Source organism: Carlito syrichta, unplaced genomic scaffold (genome assembly GCF_000164805.1).
Source record: "Carlito syrichta isolate Samal-C Ts95f unplaced genomic scaffold, Tarsius_syrichta-2.0.1 Scaffold309115, whole genome shotgun sequence".
Lineage (NCBI taxonomy): Eukaryota > Metazoa > Chordata > Mammalia > Primates > Tarsiidae > Carlito > Carlito syrichta.
The window spans coordinates 212,773-222,659 of record NW_007253211.1 but is presented as its reverse complement, the minus strand read 5'-3'; the positions used below and the strand labels follow the sequence as shown (position 1 = coordinate 222,659).

The 9,887-nt window shown below is 61.7% G+C and overlaps 1 protein-coding gene across 1 annotated transcript in view; it reads right to left on the bottom strand.

Moving 5' to 3' along the window:
* The window catches only part of SPDEF (SAM pointed domain containing ETS transcription factor), a 21,390-nt gene extending 12,618 nt beyond the window's left edge, over nt 1–8,772 (bottom strand). The window contains exon 1 of the mRNA XM_021717002.1: nt 8,376–8,772. The gene's annotated coding sequence lies outside the window, so the exon portion shown is untranslated. The remainder of the gene's footprint in view (nt 1–8,375) is intronic.
* Nucleotides 8,773–9,887: the final 1,115 nt, after the last annotated feature.

The window sequence follows — 9,887 nt, the reverse complement described above, 5'->3', positions numbered from 1 at the left end:
TGCCCAAGCCCTACCCTTAGGTGACTCCACCCTCTCTGAGCCCCCCTTGTTGCCCCCCGCCCTCCTTGTTGCCCCCGGCCTGCCCTGTGCCCCTCCACGTCCCCAGAACCCCCATGCCTGCCACGCTGGGACGGTCTCTGCCAACACCCTGGGCCACACGCCAGGGAGGCAGAAGCTTTTCCAAGAAGCAGGATACCTCGCTTCCCGTGTGGCTCCTGTTTGCTTGGCCTCGGCCGCAGGTAGGGTGGGAGGCAGCTGCCGTGTTTCGGGGCCCGGCTGCGTGAGGGGTCAGCGGGAATGAATGGGCAGGGCAGGTGGCAGTGTTTGCCAGGTCAGGGCGTAATGACATCCTTGACACGTTTGCGGACTGAGCTGCAAAGCCCTGGCATCGTCTCCTCCCCGGGAGAAAGGCAGCCGGGCCTATTCTCGTCGCCATTGTGCCGATGGGGAAGTCAAGATGCAGAGCGTTAAATAACCCGCGACCCGGCCTCCCAACTCTGAACTAGGGGCTCCTTCTCCAGCAGAGATTCCCACTCCCCGCTCTGCACTCCACATGCCAGCTTGTCCTTGCCCTGGTCCTAAATGCCAGCCTGCTCTCCACAGGCCTTGGTCCTAGCACCAACACTTCCCTGGTGAAAATAAGTTAATGATTAACGGTGCAGCAGGAGGAAAGCTCCGATGGTCCACAGGTTGGGGGTGGGGAATCCCCTGTACCCCGGTAAGATGCCTGACCTACTAGTAGGAAGCCAGGGGCTGGTGTGCCCACCTGCAACTCCTCCAGGCTGCGGGCTGGACTCAGAAAGGAAGAGGGCAGTGTGCTGTGAGCACCTCCCATGTGTCATGCCTAGGGCGTTCCCCACCCGACCTCCCACGGCCTGGGCGACACGGGCTCCAGAGCCCTGTTGTAGAGATGCAGACGGAGAGGCCAGGGAGGTTCTGTCGCTTGCCCAAGGTCCCACCTGCCACGCATGGGCTCTGTTCATTGGCCCACGTTCCCTCTGAGTCTCCTGCTCTGCCAGTCCCATCTCCCTGGGGGTTCTGCCCATCTCCTGATTGGGTTCCTCAATCCCTAGACTCCATCCCCACCTCCTGGCTGTTCATTCCACCCCACCGTCAAGCTCATCTCCCTCCAACACCCTTTCGTCAGACACCTCTGGACCCAAGAACCTCCCATGGCTCCCCATGGCCTGCCCTGCCCCATCCCAATGGCGGATGCCTACTCCAAGCCCACCTCCCCCCCGCCACTTAGATAATCAGAGCTGGATGGGCCAGATATGATATGATCTCTTATAGCTGGGAACAGTGAAGCCAGACTGGGGGAGGGATTCATGGGGGAGGGTCTGGACCAGAACCGGGAACGGACACGGTGACCACGAAGCCGGGCTTTAATGAGAATGGCATTTCACTCCTGGCCCTGTGCTGTGGGAACCACATGGCTGTTTTCGTAGCTGCCCCTTCCTTCCCATCACAGCACAGTCCAAACCCTCCTCCCCCAGGGAGCCCTCTGCAACAGCTCCCTCCTCTGACTTCTCCAGCCCTCTTCATCTGTGCCATACAAATCGACCCATGATGGAATCCACAGGCGACAGTCCGCCCGTGGGGTCACAGGTGCACTGGGAAAGCCAGGGCTCAAAGAGTGGCAGGGAGGTTCCACAGTCACACAGCAGAGCCAGGGCCAGCCAGGTGTCTGCCACACCTCAGACGCCAGGCCCTGTCCCCCTCGGCCTCTGCTGGCTGCCCCCAGGGGCTGCCGTCTCCCAAGCGATGCCTCCAGCTCCCAAACCTCGAGTTGATCTCTGCTGGATTAAGCCTCGCGTCTGGATCAAGGCTCAGTGTGTCCTGGCTCCCTCCTGCCCCAGAGGCCCTGGCTCCTGCTCCTGACAAAGAAATTTGGTAACAGCTGGTGGAGGCCAAAGCCCAGAGACAGAGCCAGATCGGCGAGGTGGCGGCCAGGAGGATTAGCCCCCTTGGGCCCCTTTCTCAGCATCTCCTGTCCTCCTGAAGGCAGATTAAGAGGACAGAGGGACCCAATGTGAGAGACTGAGTGCGGCGTTTCCTGCCACTCTTGCCCCTCCGGCAAGGAATGTGCCCCTGGGCCCTCTTGCCTCCCAGTTCTCTCCCACACCACAGCTGGCACCAGCAGAAGATGCCTGGACTGCTCCTGCACCACAGCGTCAGGCAACGGTCACCTGGGAGGTCCTGGACTGTCGTGGGGGTCGGGGTCTATCTTCCACATCCTGCTTGGTCCAGCTCTCGGGCCCTACCTCCGGGGGGATGGTGGTGTGGGGAAAACATGCCCTAGCCCCCATCTCCATCCCAAGACCCAAGCCCAGATACGAGGACCCCAGCCTCAGGCTCCATTGGGAAGAGCACTAAGGGGACGACAGAGCCGGCCACTCGGACCCTGCTGCTCACCTCCAGCCAGCCTCACTCCTGAAGGAAGAGGCCTGACCAGTGGGCTCCCCACGGCGGCCCACAGTGCTGGCTGTCAGCGCCTTCCTCCCTGCCACCCATTCAAACCTTGGGCCTCCTTTAATGAGCAGGAGTTGGGGACTGTGTGGCGGGGATCAGGGCTTGGCCAGGAGCCGTGCAGGGTGGGCAGAGGCCACATGGTCCCACCCCCGGTCATCTGGTCAGCACCTTGGAGAGGAGCCGGGCTACCCAGGCCACCGCAGCGGGGTTAGGGTCAGGGGGCAGCAGGCCATGGCCCATGGCAGCCTGCTCCTCTGAACGCCTCCTCCCCTGGCCCCAGCCTCTCCCTTGCACTCCAGTTCCTCCCACCCTTTCTCGGCTCCTCCGGCTCTCCCAGGGAGCCCCACAACCTGGCCTTCCAAGCTTCTCTTCAAACCACCTGGCCCCTAGTGATTCCTCACTGCCCACCCTTCCCTGCCCAGAGTGCTGGCCTCTCCTTGATGGACAGACCACCCATCTAACCAGGAAGGGATCCCAGGCTGGCCATCTCTGGGTGGACAGCTCTGGTCCCCTCTCAAGCTCCCCATTGCAACCATGCCCAAGTGCCTGTTGCCCCCAGGCAGAGAGAGGGCTTATGCCCCTAGAGCTTATGCCCTCTGTTCCAAGGGCAGAGAGAAGGGAGGTGGGCCCCAGGGCTGACCGAGACAGGCCTTGCCTGGACTCGGCTTGAGAGCAGGGGCGGTAGGCTTCTACACCCCTTGGCTCTCCCTGTGGGCACAGACCTGTCCAGGCCCTGGACATAACTTTTGCAGGAGCCCTGCTCCGGAAAGGTTCAGCCTGAGAGCCGACTCGCGGGCCCGGGAGCTCGGGTATGTGGTGTGGGGTATGGGAGTGGAGGGTGGCTGTGTAGAGACGGGTAGGTGGGTAGCAGCATGGGGCATGGGAACCGGAAGTGGCGCACCGGGGAAACCTGGTGTGGTCTGCTCTTCCCATGGCTCCCACCGGCAGCCAAGGGCCTGGTGGCACGTTTGTACCAGTAAAGCTCTCTTTGCGCCCCACTGCATGGGCTCCCCAGGAGTCTACACACACACCCTTGGCGACAGACTTCCAACTCTTTTTTTTTTTTTGAGTTGGAGTCTCACTCTGTCGCCCAGACTGGAGTGCAGTGGCCGCTCCCGGCCACCGCAGCCTCGACCTGCTGGACTCTGGCGATCCTTCCACCTCAGCCTTCCAAGTAGCCAGAATTACAGGCACGCGCTACAATGCCCGGCTGATTTTTTGATTTATTGTAGAGATGAGGTCTCGCTGCCCAGGCGGGTCTCAAACCCGCGGGCTCAGCAATCCACTCACCTCAGCCTCCCAAAGGTGCGGGATTACAGGCTGAGCCACAGAGCCCGGCTGACTTCCAACTTTCTGGGACAAGAGAAAGGCCAAACTAAATAAACTGCTTTGCTGGGCCCTCCCAGCCACCCCCAGGGACAGCCAGGATCATTGACAGACAAGGGCGTGGTGACCTGCTACGGGCATGTGTCCATGCATGACTGAGCAGGAGTCGAACCCAAGACTCAGCTACACCCTCCCTTCCGACGGTGCTTCCAGCCCCTGGGGTCACCCCTACTGACCATCCTTTTTGCCTCTGCTCAGGCCACCTGCCAACCCGGCCCCTGAAAGTCCCAGTCCCACAGCCGTCGTACTGGTGGGACCCAGGTGGCTCGGGAACCTGCACCCTGGAGGGAAAGGGACCCACCTCAGCCCAAATGCACCTTCCAGTTAGAGTTTGCTCCAAAGGGAGGACGTGCCCTGGAAAGCACTCAAGGCCTCAGCTTCTGCAGATGTGGGTCATGGCCTGCCCTGTTCCCTCTGCTGTGAGACCCTGGGTGAGTCCCTGGTCCCCTCTAGGCCCCCCTCTCCTCCTCTGTACTCTGAGGGCGGAAGGTCATCTCTCCCAGCCCAGGTACGGTCTGGCTCCTGTGGCCCCTGACCCTCCCCCTGACCCTCCCCCTGACGTTGGGACTTGGGAAAGGGATTGTGAGCAGAGGGGGAACTTAGGACTGAAGAGGGGTGAGGCTGGGTGCCCCCGTCCCCTCCCTGTAGTTGGTGTCTACTCTTCTGACCAGACAGGGTCACCACCAGGCTGTCCCTCACTTCGCGAACTGCCCATGAGGCTTGGCTCCCCGCAGCTGCCACACTTGCTCCCAGCTCTCCCCATCAGCCTTAGAGTGAGTCGAGCTGAGAACCACTTCCCACCACACCAAGCACAACTCCACACGACTACTAGAGACTACCAGATCCTACTACCAGTCTCTCTCTCACTCAGCCCTGGTGGAGCACATGCTGTGTGTCATACACTTCACTTCTCAGTGCCCCAGCCAGGCCCCTTGGCCCTACCGAGGCTGCCACGCCCCTGGCCACCTGCACATCCCTTGCCACGCAGCCATGTCCACACGGCTGCCCCTCCAGCTCCAGCACACTCTCCCTCCTCGAAGGGGTCAGCTGTGGCATCCCTCTCCTTCCTGCCCTCTTCCAGGCCCGAGGGCACCACATCTCCCAGCACTGGATGCAGGACAGGGGCTGTGAGGCACCATGGGTGTCTCGTTCCCCACCCCCCTGCCCCAGCCTGGCTGCCGGGTCCTCGGAGGTGTAGATTTCACCTGGTTCCTGCCGGTCCTGCCTGGGGCGTCTTGGCTGAGCCTCTGGTCTCAGCCTCCTCAACAGTGAATGGGGGGCTTGCAAAGACAGTTGTGTCCTGGGTTTGAAGTCACTGGGCAGGACAGCGACGTGAGCTTTCTCTTCTCCCAGAGGGGTGTGTATGCAGTGGTTTACTGCTATCTCTATTCTTGCCGTCTCTGGGGCTCCTCCAAGCCCAGCACCCACGGAGAAAGCCAGGGGAGGGGGGTGAGTCTGTAAAATCTTGGCCTTAGCCCCAATCCTAGGGCGACAGAGCAGAGCTCCAGGCTTGGAAAGACGGTGTCAGGGTAAAGTGAAGGATGCTAATGTTATGGATGAAAACATCCAGAGTGAACTGTCCTGAGAGGCTAAGATTGCTTCCAGAAAGGTCGAGATGATCAGGGGTGGGTTGTTAGGGGGTGAAGTGTCAGCAGAGACACATCCTCCTTTTGTCCTGGTGCTGGAGTGGGGGTGAGGGGTGGAAGGAGCTCTCAGGACGACCTGCTTACCCCCAGGATCAGAGACCTGACGCCACCCTTTCACCAGCCTGGGCAGTCACTCCCAGACATCTGCCCCTGTCCCAGAGCTAGAGGGCAGAGGAAGGCGTCTCCATCCTGGCAGTGCCCAGAGAGATCTCACTGGCCCTTCATCGTCCGGGGCACAGCCTGGTCCATCTGGCCCCAGCAGAGTCATACTAAAGCTCCTGGTGGGAGAAAGGAGGCCACTCTCCCCCCCACATCTGGAGCCCCCTGCATCCCCACCTCAGCCACCGAGAGGTGGGAGAGGAGACTCTGGCAGGGGGTGCCTCCCAGGCTGAGAACATGCAAACCAGCTGGGAGAGGAGCCCGGCATTAAATGTCAGGAAGAGCCCAGGGCAACTCGCTTGTGCAAAGTTTGCTTTGGGAAGAGTTGCTCCACCTGACAGGCCGCTCGCTTGGCTGGGGGCGCAGGGAAGGGCACGACACGGGGTGGGGGTGGGGACAAGGAGGTGGCCCCCGACCAGGCTCCGGCCGGGACCCTCCGCTCTCTAGCTCTAGGACGGGGACAAGTGGTTCGGCCTCTTCGGAGACTCGGTGGTCCTGTCTGTTAAATGGGCTGCCAAGGGCATGTCCTAAAGGGGTTGTGGAGACGGGGATGGAGGGTGGAGGGAAATTCCTTGTGGATTATGATGGGCTGAGCACCTGGGAGCAGGCGAGGGGATGGGGCTGGAGAAGAGGGGGAGAGAGGAAGGAGGGGGCAAGTGAAGATGCAGGTGGTGGTGAGTGGAGGGGCGGGCTGGAGGGGAGAGTTGAAGACATGACGAGGGGTGAGGGAGGCTGGGGCCCTTGCCTGGGGTCGTCCTGCTGTCTAGCCCAGGCCACAGCAGCTTCCGACCGCCCCACCCCTCCCTGCCCTCCAGGAGCCAGAGCCTGAGATTCCTGTCCCACCTGCCTCCCCCACCTCAGCCTAAGAGACAGGCTGCCAAATCCAGCCTGCCAGTCTCTAACCAATTCCTATTCAGCCTTCAAGGCCTGGTCCAGGTTGTCTCCTTCATGAAGCCTCCTTTCCCAGAGGACACACCCTTGTCTAACCTTCTCACTTCGCAGACAGGAGTCACAAGCACAGCGAGAAGCGACCTGCCCAAGATGACACCCTGTGGGCTCTCACCCAGGCCTCCTTACCCTCTACCCGGGGGTCTTGTCTCTCTCCAGCCTGAACTGACCTCCCCCGGCTGTACTCACACAAAAATCACACCTCATCGCTTCATCCCTGCAACCACCTCCAGGGAAAAAGTGGGTCTTCCAGTTCTTCTACAGACTGCCAGCATTACCCTTTCTGAGCATCGACTGGGCCCCTACTGGGTACAGCCCTGTCCCCTCAGGCTTGGCTGACTGAGAAGCCCTGTCTAGTTCAGAGAGATGTGGAAGTGTTTCATAACTGGTAACAAGTTGTGACCAACGTGTCTGGCAGGGACTGAGTGTCCAGCTCTGGGCCCCGCAGGGCCTGGCACAGAGGAAGGCCTTGTCCACTCACTGTCAGGTTCTCAAGGGGAGGGTGGGCTCTACCTGGTGAAGCTGCCTCCCTGGCACAACCCAACCTCCCGGGGGCTCTAGGACGCTCCACCCCGCCATTTGTCTGAGTTTGGGGTGGCGGACTCCAAGCTGGGGGTCCTGCAGGCAGGCGGGGGCAGGTTCAGTTTACCCAGCCCAGCTGGGCCATGGCCTAGGCCTGGTGGCCCGTCTCCTCCCCTCCTGCCTGCCGCCTTGGGCCTGGGGCAGCTCGGACGCCTGTTTGCTTTGTTACTCAGCCAAGCAGCTGGTGCTGGGGAGATGCGGCTTTATTGGGGGTTACCGTGAGGACGTTGATTGGGGAGGTGGGGGCAGGAAATGACGCCAAGCCCCAGCCCTGGCCAGGGAAGAGGAGAGAGGCCGTGACCATCGCCAAGGGGACAGGCTACTCGGAGCTGGTGGCCTCGGCGTGGGCTGCGGGCTGACCCAGCTGGCAGGGTTCGGTGAGGGATCTGGGGCCAGCTCCGTGGGCCTGCCCACCCCCAGCATAGCCCTGCACATGCCCACCCACCCCTGGCCAGCCTCAGGTGCACCTCAATCACCCAGACCCTTCAGCTTCCCATCCTGTCATCTCCACCCCCACTTCCTCTCTCCCCACTTGAGGAATCTGGCAAACCTTAGAAACGAGCACCTTCAAGGGATCCTCACGGGCTCTCCGTGAGTGCCCAGACCGGGGCCCGCAGGCCCTCCACCTCCCCGTGTCCCAGGGCTCTGGTGGCCTGCTCGGCGGCGACCTGGGACCACCTGGTTCCTGTGCCACCATGGCCCAGTCTGCTCCGGGGCTCTGTCTCCCCTGCTCCAACCCGGCCCCTGGCCCTGGCCTCGCCTGAGCCTCCACGCTCCAGCCAGCCCCGGGGAGACCCTTCCCTTGGCCGAGCAGCCGGGGCTGGCAGCAGCAGAAAGGCCGCTTGTGTTTCTCTAGCCAAGCAGAACTGCTGGACCCAGGGGCCGAGGCCCGCACCTGCAGAGCTACCTCCCTGCAGGCCGGGCTCCTTGTGGGGCATTGCAGACCTTGGCAGGCCCAGGGGCTCAGCCAGCCTCTGGGGTTGGTCCGGGGAGGGAGACGAGGCAACATGCAGAGGAGGCAGGGGCTTCTGGGGGTGAAGGACCCAGGCCACGGGGCCATGGATGCCTAGGAGATGGGCTCTGGGCCTGCTAAGTGCACCTGCAATCCTACCCACAGCTACCCACCTCCCCACAGCTAGCCAAGAAAGCCCCTGCAGGCGTTCTGTGCTCCGTCGGACTTACCCGTTAGCTGCCTGACGCCCAAGGAGTTGTCGGCTGCACAGCCTACCTCGGGGGCCAGGAGGAGGAGGTGTGGGCAGCCTGGGCCACTGCTGGGTCTCAGCCAGGCATCTGGGGGACCAGCGAGACCTGGACCCAGCAGGGGTGGGGGCAGAGGCAGCACTCGGGCTGGCCACCGGGGGCCTGGCCGCCCTCGAGGGGTGGCCCTCGGAGGTCTCAGGGCTGCGAGCCTGGAGGGAACCCCCGGCCCAGGGCACCTGCCGGCACCGTGGCAAGGCCCTGCTTGAGAGGCTGGTGGGGGCAGCGGCGGGCTTCAGGGTCTGATCTGTGGGGCAGTGTGGACGTGGACGGAGTGCAAGAATGCACGGAAGGAAGTCAGGCAGCCGCGAGATGAAGAATTGGCTGGGGCCTGATTTCCCATTATAAGTAATCCTTCCTTATTTACCTGAACAAATACACTCCTTGCTTACCTCAGACCACAGACGGGCTCCTGGTTAACCCTTGCAGGGCTCCTCCTCCTTGCTGGGATATCCGTGCCCTGACAACCAGGGGCCTCATTCATTCACCCACTCATTCATTCATTAGTTGATGCGTAGCTGCTGAGTTCACATTACCTGCAAGTCACAGGGGATATATCGAGTGAGCCCGGGGCCGGGGCTCTTAGAGGCATCAGCCAAATGCTGGGGACAGACAAGCAAGCAGCAGTGGCCTTCCAGAGCCATCCATGCCCTGATGGAGGGCTGAGGGGGCGCTGAGGTTGGGCACCAGTGAGGGAAGTCAGTGAGAGCTTCCTGGAGGAGGTGTTGACTGGCTCCCCAGGTCAGGGATGGAGGGAGCTTTAGAGAACCCTGGGGAGGGGTCTCGAGGCGTGTGGACCCACTCCTGCCTGGTGAGAGCTGTGTTGTCTCCCACAGGACCCTCACACGGTGGTCAGGAAGAACGTGGAGCTTGCTTGCCCAGGCCCAGAGTGGGGCTGGGCAGCAGCAACTTGCTCCCCCACAGCCCCAAAGGGTGAAGCCAAGGAGGCCACGCAGGATAAGGGTGCCCACCCCCAGGCACCCACTGCTGCAACCTCTTCCAAGCTCTGTGAGTCCAGGGAGGGCCACGTGTCAGCTTCCTCCTTATCCACTCAGGTGAGCTGGGGGGCATTCCTGGAACCTGGGCCTTCCTCTCTGGGTCATCTCAGAAGGACACCAAGCACCTGCTGCCCTACTCTGTCAGGTACTAGCCCATGGAGATGATTATCCTCGAGTCTCAGAAGTCGCCGTGTAACTGCCCGCAGCTTCAGGAAGGTCCCAAGGCCTTCAGGGTTAACTTAACTGATGCCCGAATTCCCCAGCCCTAAAGAGGCTGTGCTCGGCTGTGATTGTCACCGCCACCATGGTGAGGAAGAGTTACCAGCATCATCCCCAGAGAAGGCTGAGGGGAGTGGGAGAGCCGATACAAGGTCCTGAAATGGCTACAGTCAACCACTTCCAATGTCCAGTGGTCCAACTCTTCAGGGTGTAAAGAAAA